Source organism: Triticum dicoccoides, chromosome 2B (genome assembly GCF_002162155.2).
Source record: "Triticum dicoccoides isolate Atlit2015 ecotype Zavitan chromosome 2B, WEW_v2.0, whole genome shotgun sequence".
NCBI classification, from domain to species: Eukaryota; Viridiplantae; Streptophyta; class Magnoliopsida; order Poales; family Poaceae; genus Triticum; species Triticum dicoccoides.
Genome location: NC_041383.1, coordinates 758,904,813 through 758,919,633, shown reverse-complemented (window position 1 = coordinate 758,919,633; position 14,821 = coordinate 758,904,813). Strand labels below are relative to the sequence as shown.

At 43.1% G+C, this 14,821-nt stretch overlaps 1 pseudogene; it reads left to right on the top strand.

Annotated features, from left to right (window-relative positions):
- LOC119361339 overlaps positions 1-6,638 on the top strand; it is a 10,414-nt pseudogene extending 3,776 nt beyond the window's left edge.
- The last annotated feature ends 8,183 nt before the right edge of the window (positions 6,639-14,821 follow it).

Here is a 14,821-nt window from a genome sequence, read left to right as displayed (position 1 = left end):
AATGCGCATACACAAATATAAAAGAAAATACAACGGAGAAAAGATTGACTGCTCACCGAACACTTGAATAACAGGAATCATCAAAGACCATGACTTCCTAAAACATACATGAATGCCATATTCAAATCCACTTTGCTTCATCTCTTTGGGAATAATGCTACCTTTAGACTTTTAGGGCACCTAACTAGTATAAAAGAACATCTGATGTGGGCAAAATATTGCTGTAGGAGAATCATCATGGGACGCGTCTAGTGGGCGGCCGGCCGCCCTGGGATCGCTAGCCAGCGGCCACCCAAAAAAGGAAACCACCTGGTCCCCCCTCGAGCGAAAAGAGGAAACAGTCCCCCACTCGCCCACTCGCCCACGTGGTCCCTGCCCGTCGGAGCGAAAAAGGCAACTGCCCCGCCCACCAGCTGGCCGCGGGATCACGTGCACCCTCCTCGCCAAACCATGCCCCGCGGGATCACGTGCACCCTCCTCGCCAAACTGCGCCCTGGCTATCTTCTTCTTCCTCACGAAAGAAGGAGGATCTGCCCAGGTTGCAGAATCCACGCCATCTCTCGCCCCCACGCCTCAGCCCCACCGACGCTGCCTTCTTCTTCTTCTGCACGCCAGAAACAGATCCAAACGCAATCGCCCCCAGCCTTTCTTCCTCCTCCTACACAGCCGCCATGGGAGCCCCAAAGTAGAAGGAGCTGCTTCAAGATCTAAAGGGCAGGGTGGTCAGAGCCATACCAGGCAGTAAGATCGAGCAGGTAAGCCCCCTCTACACCTCTTCACTTCCCCCTTCTCCATGGATCCATGGAGAATCTGCTTCAAAAAAGAGGTGAATCTGGCACATCACACCAGATGTTAAACATGCTGGATGTGTTAAACATGCCAAAAACTACCACCTGGATGTGTTAAAACAAGCCAACTAAAAACGAGTTATCTGGCCAATTAAAACATGATTAAAAGCCAACTTCTAGTTATTATTTGCAAAATGAACAAAAAATTGACTGCCCAATGCTTTGTTGAACATGTGCAACGAAAAATTCATAAATGTGCAACTAAACACGCATCCCAGCCAACTGAACATGTATCCTGGCCAACTAAACATGTATCCTGCCAACTAAACATATATCTGGCAATACATGTTTCTGAGTGAACACTTTGGAAAAAATGTAGTATATGTGAAAATAAAAAACATGTTTTCTGGCCAACTAAACATGCATGTTGGCCAAAAACTGATGACCAACTAAGACATCTATTCTAGGCAACTAAGACATTTATTCTAGCCAACTGAATGCATTAACTGTCCAACTGAACATGCATGTTGGCCACAAAAACTGAAAAAATGCAACCTGGCCAGCTGAGACATCTATTCTAGCCATACCAGGCAGTAAGATCGAGCAGGTAAGCCCCCTATGCGCCTCTTCACTTCCCCCTTCTCCATGGATCCATGGAGAATCTGCTTCAAAAAAGAGGTGAATCTGGCACATCACACCAGATGTTAAACATGTTGGATGTGTTAAACATGCCAAAAACTACCACCTGGATGTGTTAAAACAAGCCAACTAAAAACGAGTTATCTGGCCAATTAAAACATGATTAAAAGCCAACTTCTAGTTATTATTTGCAAAATGAACAAAAAATTGACTGCCCAATGCTTTGTTGAACATGTGCAACGAAAAATTCATAAATGTGCAACTAAACATGCATCCCAGCCAACTGAACATGTATCCTGGCCAACTAAATATGTATCCTGCCAACTAAACATATATCTGGCAATACATGTTTCTGAGTGAACACTTTGGAAAAAATGTAGTATATGTGAAAATAAAAAACATGTTTTCTGGCCAACTAAACATGCATGTTGACCAAAAACTGATGACCAACTAAGATATCTATTCTAGGCAACTAAGACATCTATTCTAGCCAACTGAATGCATTAACTGTTCAACTGAACATGCATGTTGGCTGCAAAACTGAAAAAATGCAACCTGGCCAGCTGAGACATCTATTCTAGCCAACTAAAAGCATTGAATGTCCAACTGAATATGTATGCTGGCCAAGTGGAAATCCTGGAAATTGAGACGTCTATTCTAGCGAAAACCAGAAATCTGTAGTGCAACAGGAAAAACATAGGAACTTTTGTCCATGGCTAATGAAGCCACAAACCATATTAACATATTCACACACAAATCTTGTCCCACGCATATATTCTGGTCCCACACCTATTGCAAACCATATTAATATGTTCAAATATACCAGATCTAGAAACATAAACGGCGATGAAAAACATATAACTATAATCTGTCCTCCAATTCTTCTTTCTTCTTTCTTCTTTCACCTGGATTTTCCTTCTCAAATGTAGCATCCAATTATGTGCAGAAAAATCTGAAAAGAGCTCCTTGCGAAACGGAAACCTACAGATCATTGCAACAAAACAAAAAAGGGAAAAGGTAAGAAAAACTCTGTAGCAAAAAGAAGTCATGCTCTTGCCAGTTATTTACTGCAAACTGTGCAACTAACATAACAACTCTGTGCAAACAAAAAAATTCATAACTGTTATAATAAAAGATTATGCTATGGTCATGTTGCTTTTAGGTTGTTTTGAAACATAGTTTTTCTGTGGTTACCAACTGATGACATCAATTTCTTCTTTTTTTATATGTGCAGGGAGTGTGTGGCAGCATCCAAAAACAAGGGAAAAAATGCTTGATCTCAATGAGTTGCCTCCAGATCTCAATGAGCTTCCTCATGATATGGATCAGCAGCAACCCAGCATACAACAAGGAAACTGCACAGAAAATGGTTGATCTGTTTACTACACGCAGGCAAGTCGTGATGGTAACCCTACGGGCCATGACAATGTGGCAGGCCAGTCATCAGCCCGTGGTGCCCCTGTAGTGGTGTCTTTGCAGTCAGAGAGCCATACTCTTAATGACACAGGAACCGAGGCAAATGTTCCTGGTCCAACCAGGACTGAGCTGGAAGCTGGGGCTTTTGACAGAGCTGTGCAAGTAGAAGAAGGAGAGGATGAGGCTGGTTCTCAACCTATGGAACCCTATGTTGGCATGAGGTTTGACAGCCTTCAAATTGCTAAGGATCACTACAATAGTTACGCACTACGGATGGGTTTATCTATCAAGATGAACACCTCTAGACGGACACCCCGCACCAATGAATTGATAAAACAACAGTTTTGCTGCAACAAGTTCAAGAAGCCCAAAGTTGATGATGGAGGAGCTGAGGCTCCTCCTTACCTGGACCCTATTCCAGATCCAACATCTGTTAACAGTGATGAGGAGATGGAAGAAGAACCTCCAATATTTGCTGAAGAGGATGCTGGTACTAGTAAGAAGAAGAAGAAGCGCAAACGTGAGACAATAAAGCAGACTGAATGCAAGGCGAAAATGTTGGTGAAGCTGATAGATGGGCGATGGGAGGTGACGCACTTTGTTCGTGACCACAATCATCCGCTCGTGAACAAACCTTCATTGTCCAAATACTTGAGATCCCACCAAGGCATCTCACCTGATGAAAAGGAGTTTCTGCGCATCTTGTATAACTGCAACTTGACTACAGGTGTGGTGTTTTTCTATATCCCTTGAAGAATTAAGTTTCCCTCTAGGCAGTCCAGTGTGCAACTGTTATGGTACTACTGTGCAACTGAAATGACTTAACTATGCAACTGCTGTCCAACTTCCCATGCTTTTTATATATCACTTTGGGTGCTTCTTGTGCAACTAGATTGTCTTTACTGTGCAAATACACAATGTCCTGTATGCAAAAACTACAAAGTGTTTTTAAAAAGGTGCAGCTAGGTGTCCATTTCCTGTGATTATCTTCTGTGCCAACACGTGTCCTATTACTGTGCAGCTGGATGTGCGCATTTGTGCAACTAAAAAAGGATATACTGTTTGTTTTTGTATTATGCAGGACGAATGATGCATGTAATGGCAGAGTTCTATGGATCTGAGATGATGGTGCCGTTCGGACCAAAGGCAATAACAAATCTTTGTACAAGTTTCCGTGGAGATGACACAAAGGAGGGTGATTTGATTGAGACAATTGCGCACTTCAAGGATATACAAAAAACCGATCCAGACTTCTTCTATAAGGTGAAATATGATGAAGAGGACAGAGTTGTCAACATATTTTGGGTGGACGGCTTAGCTCGCAAAGCGCGGAGGCGTACCACGATTGCATATCGTTTGACACCACCTACATGACCAACTTGTACAATATGCCGTTTGCGCCCTTCATAGGAATAAACCGACATGGCCAATCTTTCATGCTGGGTTGCGCGTTTGTGAGGCAGGAGTTGGCATCGAGCTTTGATTGGGTCTTTGGAGCATTCCTAGAGGCTATGGATGGCAAACCTCCTGACAACTTCATCACCGATCAGGATGGTGCGATGAGGCAGTCAATACAGAGCATCTTTCCAACCACCGTGCACCGTTGTTGTCGATGGCACATCATGAAAAAGGCTCAGGAAAAGGTTGGTTGGTTGCTGTGCCGGAATCCAGGACTCTCTGATGATTTCAACAAGTGTGTTGACTTCAGCTTCACTATAGACGAGTTTGAGCAGAATTGGGCTGGGTTAATGATGAAGTATGAGGCTATGGCACACACGCACTTTGAGAAGTTGTACGAATACAGGTCAACTTGGGTGCCGTGCTACTTCAAACACAGGTTCTTTCCCTTCCTCCAGTCTACACAGCATAGTGAGGGGTTCAACGCCGTCCTCAAAAGATATGTGAACCCACACAACTCAATGTTGAACTTCATCAAGCAATATGAAAAAATACAGAACCACATCCTTGCCAAGGAAGGCTGCAATGATTACAGGACACAACACCTTGAGATTGAGTTGTGGTCCAACTTCCCAATAGAGAAGCAAGCTTACAAAACCTATACTAAAGACCTTTACCGCAAGTTTAGAGAAGAGTTTGAGCTGATTGGACGTTATAATGCATTCCAAGTTGGTGCTGATGTGTTTGAGCTCAGACCGAACCAGGAATTTGTTGCGAAATATGGTTCTCGAAACTACTTGGTGCAGGCAAGGGTGGAGGAGCGTTCCTATTTGTGTGAGTGTTGTAAAATGGACAAGGACGGCATCCTCTGTTGCCACATCCTCAAGGTGTTCACCCATGTTGGCGTTGATGTCATACCGAAAAGGTACCTGCTAAGACGGTGGACACCTACTGCTGTACCTAGTGCGCCAGGGACTGGTTATGAGAAACCGGATGAAATGCCTCCTCAATCAAAGAAGCAGATAAGGGAGAGGAACATGATATACGATTTTCGGAAACTAGCAAAGTTTGCGAGTGGTTCTGATCCAGCACAAGCTATTGTATACAAGCATATGCGTGCAGCACGTACCGAGATCGGCCACCTGAACAAGTCCAAGAAAAGGAAAAAACCGACTGCTGCAACGGGGCCATCAGATGATGGCAACCCTCGAGGACCTCCTCCACCTCCAGGCAGCAATCAGGGGGCTCATCATCCAGGTAATTACCTGCCCCAACTCCTGATCTAACTAGGTGTGTAACTTCAGTTGCACACATCATTGTGCCCAGTTGCACACACCATGGTAGCCACTTGGACAAGAACATACTGCCTAGTTGCGCACGCTCTGTTAGTTCACGCATCAAAGATAACACAGCTAACTTATTTTTTCCAGTTATGCATATATGTGATGTCAACCCTCAAGGACCTCCTCCCCCTCCTGGCTGTACACGGCATCCTCCGCCACCTCCTCCCCCGCATGCTCCTCCCAATGGCCCTACAGGCAGCACTCAGGGGGCTCGTCGTCTAGGTAATTACCTTCCCCCAACTCCCCATCAAACTAGGTCTGTAACTCCAATTGCACACATCATGGTGCTCAGTTGCACCGAACAGGCTACCTAGTTGCGCATGCTGTGTTAGTTCGAGCATAAAAAAGATAAACACAACTGACTTGTTTGTCCTGTTTCTGCCTATAGGTGATGCCAACCCTCAAAGACCTCCTCCCCCGCCAGGCCCAACTAGCAGTGCCCTTTGTGCTACTCCCAATGGACCTACAGGCAGGACTCAGGGGGCTCATAACCCAGGTTAGTACCTTCACCGAGTCCAAAACAAAAACTAGGGTGAGTGGCTTTAGTTGCACATATCATAGTGCCCAGTTGAACAGAAACATGCTGCCTAGTTGCGTGCGCTGTGTTAGTTTGAGGATCAAGCTAAAAATCTAACTTGTTTTTCATGTTCTGCCCATAGGCGACTACAATCCAAGTACCATGACAGGCCGTGCTACTGCAGGTGTTTTTTTCAACTTAATTTGCACACAGCAACCAGTTAGTTGCACAAAAATGTACTGTGTGGTTGCACAGAACATCAGTGCTGGTTGCACAATAACAAAAATACTAAACTTTTTATATGATTATTACACAGGTGATCGTGACGGTCCTACTGCCCCGTTGGAGGCTGCATCCCTTGCACAAGCTTCTGATGATTTTGTGTCCAGGGATCCTCCAAGGTCTACTACAAAGGGTAGGGCAAAGAGTCGACGGTACAAATCGGCGCTGGAGCTACACCCAAAGAAGAAAAACAAATGCAGCCAGTGCCAATCTACAGAGCACACTGCTGGTGTGTGTCCACAGAGGCTCCTATGATTCTGTTTCCTCATTTGTAACTTTGGAACAAAAAAGGAAAAATAATGATGTCTTTTTTAGCAATGTTGGGACCAAGTGGACACATTCAGCATCTATGATTCCTCTTTATCTAATTTATGCTGCTTGAATTAGTTCATGTACTGTGTAAAAAAAGTTGCTATTTGTGCCTTTGTTGGCAACTGGTTAAATATTTAGTTGTTGAACAATTGTATATACAGTGCTCCTAATGTATCAACAAAAGTGATGATATTGAGTTGCAAACGCAATTACTAGCAGTGTGCAACTACAAAATCTACTTAATAAAATTGTACAAACCAGAAACTTCCTCCATGGAGCAGGAAAAAAAAGTACTGACCTACTCCTTGTCGTATCTCAGCAACTTCCTCCATGGGGCGGTGTTGTGCACGCTGGTGACCCAATCATACGTCAGCTTCTTCCTGATGTTGAGTACTTCCTTGGGGTCGTAGTTGGGCAGTTGGCTACCATTCCACTCGGTGGCGTTAAGCAGTGCGAACAACCCACACTCATTACTGCAAAAAATGGGCAAAAAAATTGTCATATAAAATTAGAACCAAATAAAGGTAATGCACTCTGTGCAACTACTTATGTCCTACTGTGCAACTGCTTGTGTTCTACTGCAACTCATTATGTGTCACTTTGCAACTACTTACGCGCCACTCTGCAAACTAGCTAGATAATCCATTAGAAACTCATAAAAATGATAAAACAGATTGAAGACTAGTACTGTGTCTTAAAAATACTAAAAATTGCACATGTAGAAAAATTTAAAAACTACAAAATGATTGTATTTGATTGAGAAGGAATGAAATGCTTATTGTCTTACTTGCCAAGCTGCTTTGGTACGTCAATGTCAATAATCTGGAAGTGCTCGATGCTGAACTTTGGGTAATGCTTCCTCCATAGCTGGCGTACTGCCCCCGCAATGGTAGAGGCGTTGTTCATCAGCTCAATGTTGTCCAGCGTCCTGCTTGAATCAAGAACTTCGAAGCGTCCGTCCCTCAAGTTGACACTGAAGACCCAATAATGCCTCCCTCCGTCCTTATCGGTTACATCTGCGCACTCGAGCACTGGCAGCATGACCTGCAAGCGTGAATGATTTCAGACACAAATACAAGATGTAGCTAAGAAAAAAGTAAAAAGACTTTGTCAAGTTAAAAAAACGGGTTGCAACAAGTATCTGCCAACTAACAGATGTGTCATGTGCAACTGGACATGCTGTGGGTGCCAACTAAAAAAACATTGATGATGTGGGCACAACACTCACCAAGTCTTTCTTGTCGAGACGGTTCTTGTAATCAAACTTCTTGTTCATCTCATCCACATTGTGGATCCCTTGCTGTAATTTTATCTGCAGAGATTATAAAACATGGCTCAAAACTCCTTAGTAGGTGAAAGGCCTCCCTCAAATGGTCAACGAAAAGTGCTACAGAACAAAGATGAGGGTAAAAAGAAGGTTTTGGAAAAACTTACAGAAAACCTCAGTGGCATAACAACCTTCTTTGACCCTTCTGGTAAGTTATCCATGATGTGTAAGATTCTAGTCTCAATAACAATTTTTGACAACCATTGAACCGGCTTCATCGAATCAACTAACTCCTTTAAAGAAATGTAGAAAGCACCATACCTAATTATCTCAGGGCTGTTTTTTTTTGAAAGCAATAAAAAGACAAGTTAGCTCGAAGGGTCACAGCAGCAAAAAAAATGTGCATGAAAATAAAAAAAAGAACAGTGTGCAACTAAAAGCCCTGTTCTGTGCAACATACTATGCTTTCTGTGCAACTAAGTGGCTGGTGCTATGCAACTGAAAAAGATATGTATGTAGGCTGTGGGGAGTTAGTTTACCTGGTAGCTCCATCATTTGCTCCTTTGTGATGCCTGACCCAATACAAGAGGGCAGCGTAAAGCTTGTTCACTACCTCATTGGTGCTGAAAGTCTTGTTCTTGTTGTAGTCGATGAATGGAGACCTTTGAGATGCTGCGGGCCTTCTTACCCTCCTCTGTCTTCGTGCAAGAGGTGGCCCCGAAGAACTGCTCGTGCCAAGTTCTGGTTCTGCGCATATCGGGGTGTGGCAATTCTCTGGTGAACCAACATCTAGTTCTTGAGCTATTGCCTTGCCAACATCAGCAGCATCACATCCTTCATTCACAGCTGCTGGGTCTAACTCACACTCATCGATGCTAATCACACCGGCTTCCACTGTATCTACTGCTGGAGCAGGTGTTGGAGCATCACCATCTATGCCGAGGTCAAAAGATGGTGCATCGCAGAACCCGTCATCATGATAAGAGTTTGATCTTCGTAAGGGTTCAAGGACCAGGGCATCTTCTTGCGGCACAAACATGGGTGCATCATTCACTGACTTGGTTCACAATAGTGTTGTAGTTGGCGGCCTTGGAGGCTTGCACCTACTTATAATGTCGAACACCTCCTCTTGTGTTAATGGTTGCTGAAAGACAACTCTTGGGGACGGCACTTTGATAGTTGAATCACCTCCTTTTGTGTTTGGCATTGAAGCATCTCTATCAGTAGGCACCTTGGGACTTGCAGTTGCAGTGGTGCCTTCCTGACCAGCTGTGGTGGTTTTGACTGTGACCATACTGCTAACTGACACATCAGTTGGCACACTGGTATTTGTAGTTGGCATCTTTCCAGTCTGAGTTGGCAGCAACCTGGCAGAACTTGGCACCCCTGCATCAATGGCTGCGGCTCGCAGCTCTCTCTCGTCTCTGAACCCCAAATCTTTTGTGGCATGTTCCCCCTTTGCGCCTCTGGCAAACTTGACAATCTTCTGCTTAGGTGGTTTTGGTGGGACTGTTGAAAGGGGAGTCTTCCCCTTGATCTGTTGAACTTCTCTGACAGGTTGGCTCTCTGCTCACTACTGTTGGCATATCAGTTTGAAGCACAGCTTCCTTGACCATATTTACTTCAGCATCTTCACTCACCATCTTCTCCTTGGTTTGAGGCAACTGCAGATTCTTCTTCATTGAAACTGCTTTACACTTCTGGACCACGTGAGGCTTTGCCGTGGATGCTGCCTTGCTCTTGCTGGAGCTTAGGTCTGGGAGCTGCTTTAAATATTCCTTGTATTTTTCCTTTGAATGAACCCAGTCAAGACCCTTTCCTGCTTCCTCCATGTCAATTTGATTCTTTTCAGCTTCAGTTGATAAGAACAGGCTCTTGTCAATGGCAAAGTTGATCTTCTCACACATATCTTTGTCGCTGAAATCTGGCACGGGAAAGGTGGTTGGCAAAGCTGGCTTCAAGTTGCAGAGCTTGAACATATCAATGCTTCCCTGAGACTCTGCTTCGTCATTTTTCTTTGACTTTGGCAAATCCTTGTCTTTCCAGCAAGTCTTGTCAATCAACAACTGTAGTGTGCTCCTGCTACTCAATGAATTGCTGCTGCTCGCAGGGGTGGCGTGAGTGCTAGTCCTCCTGGATGTGTTGCCACCTGTACCACCAGAACCAGGAGCGTTGTCATCATCATCGTCATCGCTGTTGTCGCTGCCTCCATTGGATCCCCCTTTATCATCACCATAATCATCCTCGTCTTCTTCATCCTCGTCTTCTTCCCTCTCACTGCCATCAGCTGCTGCGCCTTTGTCTTCTCCCCTCTCACTGCCATCAACTGCTGCCCCTTTGTCCCCGTCCCCCTCTCTGGCCTCACCTTCTTCTTCCTCCTCCTCTGCATCACTATCTTCTTCCTTGTTCTCCTCCTCTCCTTTGTCCTCTTCTTATTTGTCCTCCTCCTCCTCCTCTTCCTCCTCTTCCTCCTCATCCTCCTCCTCCTCTGCATCTTCTTCATTGTCATCCTCATCCTTGTCCTCCTCCTCTGATTCATCCGCATTTGTCTCCTCATCGTCGTCAGCATCTATCGCTGCTCCCATTTCCTCATCTTCTTCTGAATCATCCTCAACAAATTCTTCTTCTTCTTGTATGGTTGACGGCCATCTCTTTCTTTTTGGAGCACGGCGTGATGCCCCAGTTTGCATTGATGGCTGCTGTACGTAAGGATCAATATCTGGTTCCTCGTCATTAATCTTGGCAACTTCTTCAATGAAGGTGCCAACCTGTTCAGTTACAGCCTTGCATAGCTCATTGACCACTTTCGCAATTTTTGCCTTTTTCTGCATCAACACAAAAAAGATTCAGTACTGATTCAGTTAGAAAAAATAATAAAAAGTAAAAATGTCTGTAACTGACCATGATGTGATAAGCAAAAACGACTAATACACACTTTCTGGCCAACTAAAAAACATGATTCTAGCCAACTACACATGCACTGTGGCACAAAGTAAAAACCATGCATTTCTGCCAAAAGTTGATGACAATGGTTGTAAATAAACACTTTGACTATCCAAAAGAACATGTGCAACTACAAAAGCTTATATGTGCAACTGAACATACATCACAGCCAACTAAATTCTGAATTTTCGCAACTACAAAAGTTATACATGTCCAACTGAACATACATCCCAGCCAATAGAAAAAATATTGGTAAGTGATGCAAGTTTATGTATGCAAAACACTAACCTGCGGATTGTATGTTATTGGTAACTTGGATGCCACAAATGCTTCAGCTTGCAAAATTCCACCAAACAATGGTGTCTGCTCCGTGCCTCTATACTCCTCTTTAAGCTGATGTAAAAAAAAGAGAAACAGAAAATAACAAGGTTATCAAAAATAGATTTGTGTGTTGAATGAAACCACACATTACAACCTGTGCAACTACAAACAAAGATACTGGGGTAGACAAATTCAACTATACATATATGCAACTGAACAAAGACACAAAAACTGTGCAACACACATGGCACCTAAAAAAAAGTTCCTACCAACTGATGCAACACATCTGTGCAACAAGATTAGTAAAACTGTGCAACTTAAAAAAGATGGTGTGCCAATTTAAAATGAACATGTGTGCAGATTGCCAAACTTAAAGCTATAATCTGTGCAACTACATGCATTGTTGTGCCAACTGATGACAGTTTTCTGTGCAATTTCCAAAAAGAGTGACCAGACATCAAAAGAACATAGAAGGAAGACACTGTTGGAAAAAAACAAAAAAGAACTCACTTGTAATTTGCCGAACACACCAGGAGAGATAGTATCCTTCTTGATCACCTTGGCAATTAGAGTACTATCCCATGCATTCGATCGTATCGCGCAGTTGCTTACTGGGATGTCATGTACGAGCGCATCAAGGTATAGTATCTGCACCAGACCCAAACAAAAGAAAAAGCCAAGTTCAGTTATTGTTATGAGAATTTCAGCAAACTATAACTGCACAGAAAGAACAGGAACATATGGAAAAAAGTGGTCGTTTTCACTAACCATCAAGTGATACAAGCAGCAGCAAACAGTTTGTTTCTCCTGGTCCATGTTCCGGAAAGCTTCGTTAATGTGTTCTGGTACAAAGAGGCAGATGTTTGTATTCTTTAGCATTTGATGATCTAGCACAAGTCCATAACACTTTGGGCTGAGCTTCAAGGCCGTGGTTGGTGCTAGAAAAGTACTGAAGGCAACCGCAAGCCAGGCCATAAAAAATGTGTCATCCGTTCTTCCAGCCATATGCTCAATCATCTTGAGCCATGTAGTGATCTGGGGATGAGAATTTCCAGTTAAGTTGAAAGCCTGTCTGAATCTCCTAGTGGCATCCTTGTCAACTAAATATCTGACTTTTGGACCCTTGTTTGGGAGATCAAATACCCTCTGAACACTGTCAGCATCGACACGGATCCTTCCCCTTCCTGGGAAAACCATTTCAGAGGTCTGTGGCTGGTAGGACTGCACCAGGAACTTAGTGAGGTCCGCTGGAAGTGTGTCAGATAAGTTCAATAGCCCCCCGACCGACCTCGAAACTAGCTCTGATTTCTGTAGTGGAGTTAGAGAGGCGTTGAAATTTGCAAAGCGCGCTGGTGATGCCCTTATCCTGCCTGCTTGTGATGGTCGCTCCACATCTTCAACTGGAGACACCTCAACTCCTTCATCGCTGCCCTGTTGATTAGAAAATGAAAGCATTACACAAACATTAAACACAAGAGAAAAAACAAGAATGAAAAAAAACTAGCAATCATCATTTGGATCAGTATTAGAATGAGCTATGTATTCATAAAATGGATCATGCCAACTAATATGATGTATTTGTGCAACTAATAAAGCTCATGAGGACAACTGCAAAGACTGCCATTGTGCAACTGAATGTGCAACAATAAAACAGTAAATAAAAAAAGAACGAGACCTGGCAGCTACAAAAAGTTCTAGTGTATGTGCAACAATAAGAAATGATATTGCAACACAAGAAAAACAGTAACTAAAAAAAAGGTTTGCAAAGAACTATTCAAATAGCTCATAAAAACACACAAAAAACCCACATACCTCAACATCTGCTGTGGAAGATGTGACAGCTTCTCCAGCAACTGCTGCCTGCACAAAAAAATGACCACTGATGTCAACTATGAAAAGATGCCAACTAGTGAACTACAAGATGCCAACTAATGCCAACTAATGTCAATTGTATTTAAATCAAAATGATTAGAGATGTCAACTACAAAAGGTTGTTATTGACAAACTAAAAACAAAAAATAGTGTTCCGAACTGCTGCATAATTTCATCACTATCTAAAAAAGGCGAGAAAAAACACTTATATTTGAGATTTTACTTACCCTAGAAGATGACTCAGCTCCCTTGCCAAGTGCTGCACGTCTAGTCCGATTTACAACACGGAACTGATCAGCATCCTAAGAAAAAAACATGAGCATGGGAAAAAATAAAAAAATGTTATATGACCCAAACAAAACCAAAAAAATGGACTTGTGTCATCAACATGCCACTTACCTCAACATCCTCTCCCTGCTCAACACTCTGCGCAGGTCGTGGCTGGCGATTAGCAGGACGCTTCGAGTTCCGGCGAAGAGGTTGACTTCCAGAACGCTGATTAAGCAACCAAAAGAAAACATGAAAAAAAGACATTAGCATACATGCATAAGTTGAAAAACAACTCAAAAACAAAAGAAAAAAAGTGAATAAAAATACATCTCCTTCATTGCCACCCGCATCTCCTCCTATTATAACCATTTTTGCCCTGCGGAAGGAAATACAACAAAAAAAACATAGTTAGAAGATGTGGACAACCAACTACTACAATCATCCAGCCAACTGGGCAGTAAACCTTGTGCAAACTGGACATCAAATAAGCCAACTAACTTTTTTCTGCCTAATTATTACTTGCCAACTGTGACAAGTAATACCTAGACAGAAAAAAGTTAAGTAAAGGCAACAAGCTCAGTGAGATAACTTATTCTGAAAAAAGCGTCCCTAGTTGAACATGAAGGGAGACACATGAAAACAAGCACATCCACAACAAAAGACTTGCACATTGAGAAAAAATAAAATGGAAAAATTGGCAAGCATTGGTACTAATTTGCACAAATCAAGGGGTCCTAGTTGCACAAAGCAGGAGAATAACACATAAACCACCACAGCCACCATAACGCTGGTGGATTGGGTAGATTATATTGGAAAATTGGCAAGCATTGATGCTAAAATTGTACAAACAAGAGTCCCTAGTTGCACACAGCAGAGGGGGGAACAGCCAACTAGTAAAAGTGTATAACATATGCAACTAAGTAAAACCAACTAAGTAGAGCAACTGGCACAAGTGTATAACATATGAATAGCCAACTTGGTAAAAGTGATGCAGCCAACCGAGCAGGCAACTTGTGCAACTGAACACAGTATAGACAACCACCTAGTACAAAAACAGTGAGCCAACTGACCAAAACAACTGTTGCAACTGCAGAGCATATGGACAGCCAAGTACTATATGGACGCAGCCAACTGAGGAGAATTTTTTGCAACTAACCACTTAAATCTCTGAACACCAACTACGAAATCAGCCAATGCATTGCACACAAAAACAATGAGCCAACTGACCAAAACAACTGATGCAACTACAGAGCATATGGACAGCCAAGTACTATATGGACGTAGCCAACTGAGGAGAATTTTGTGCAACTAACCACTTAAATCTCTGAACACCAACTACGAAATCAGCCAATGCATTGCACACAACATTGCGCACATCTAATACAACTTGCAGAATAACTAAGAATCATGAACACATCTCAAATCTCTGCAAAAAATTGAACGGAACATGAAG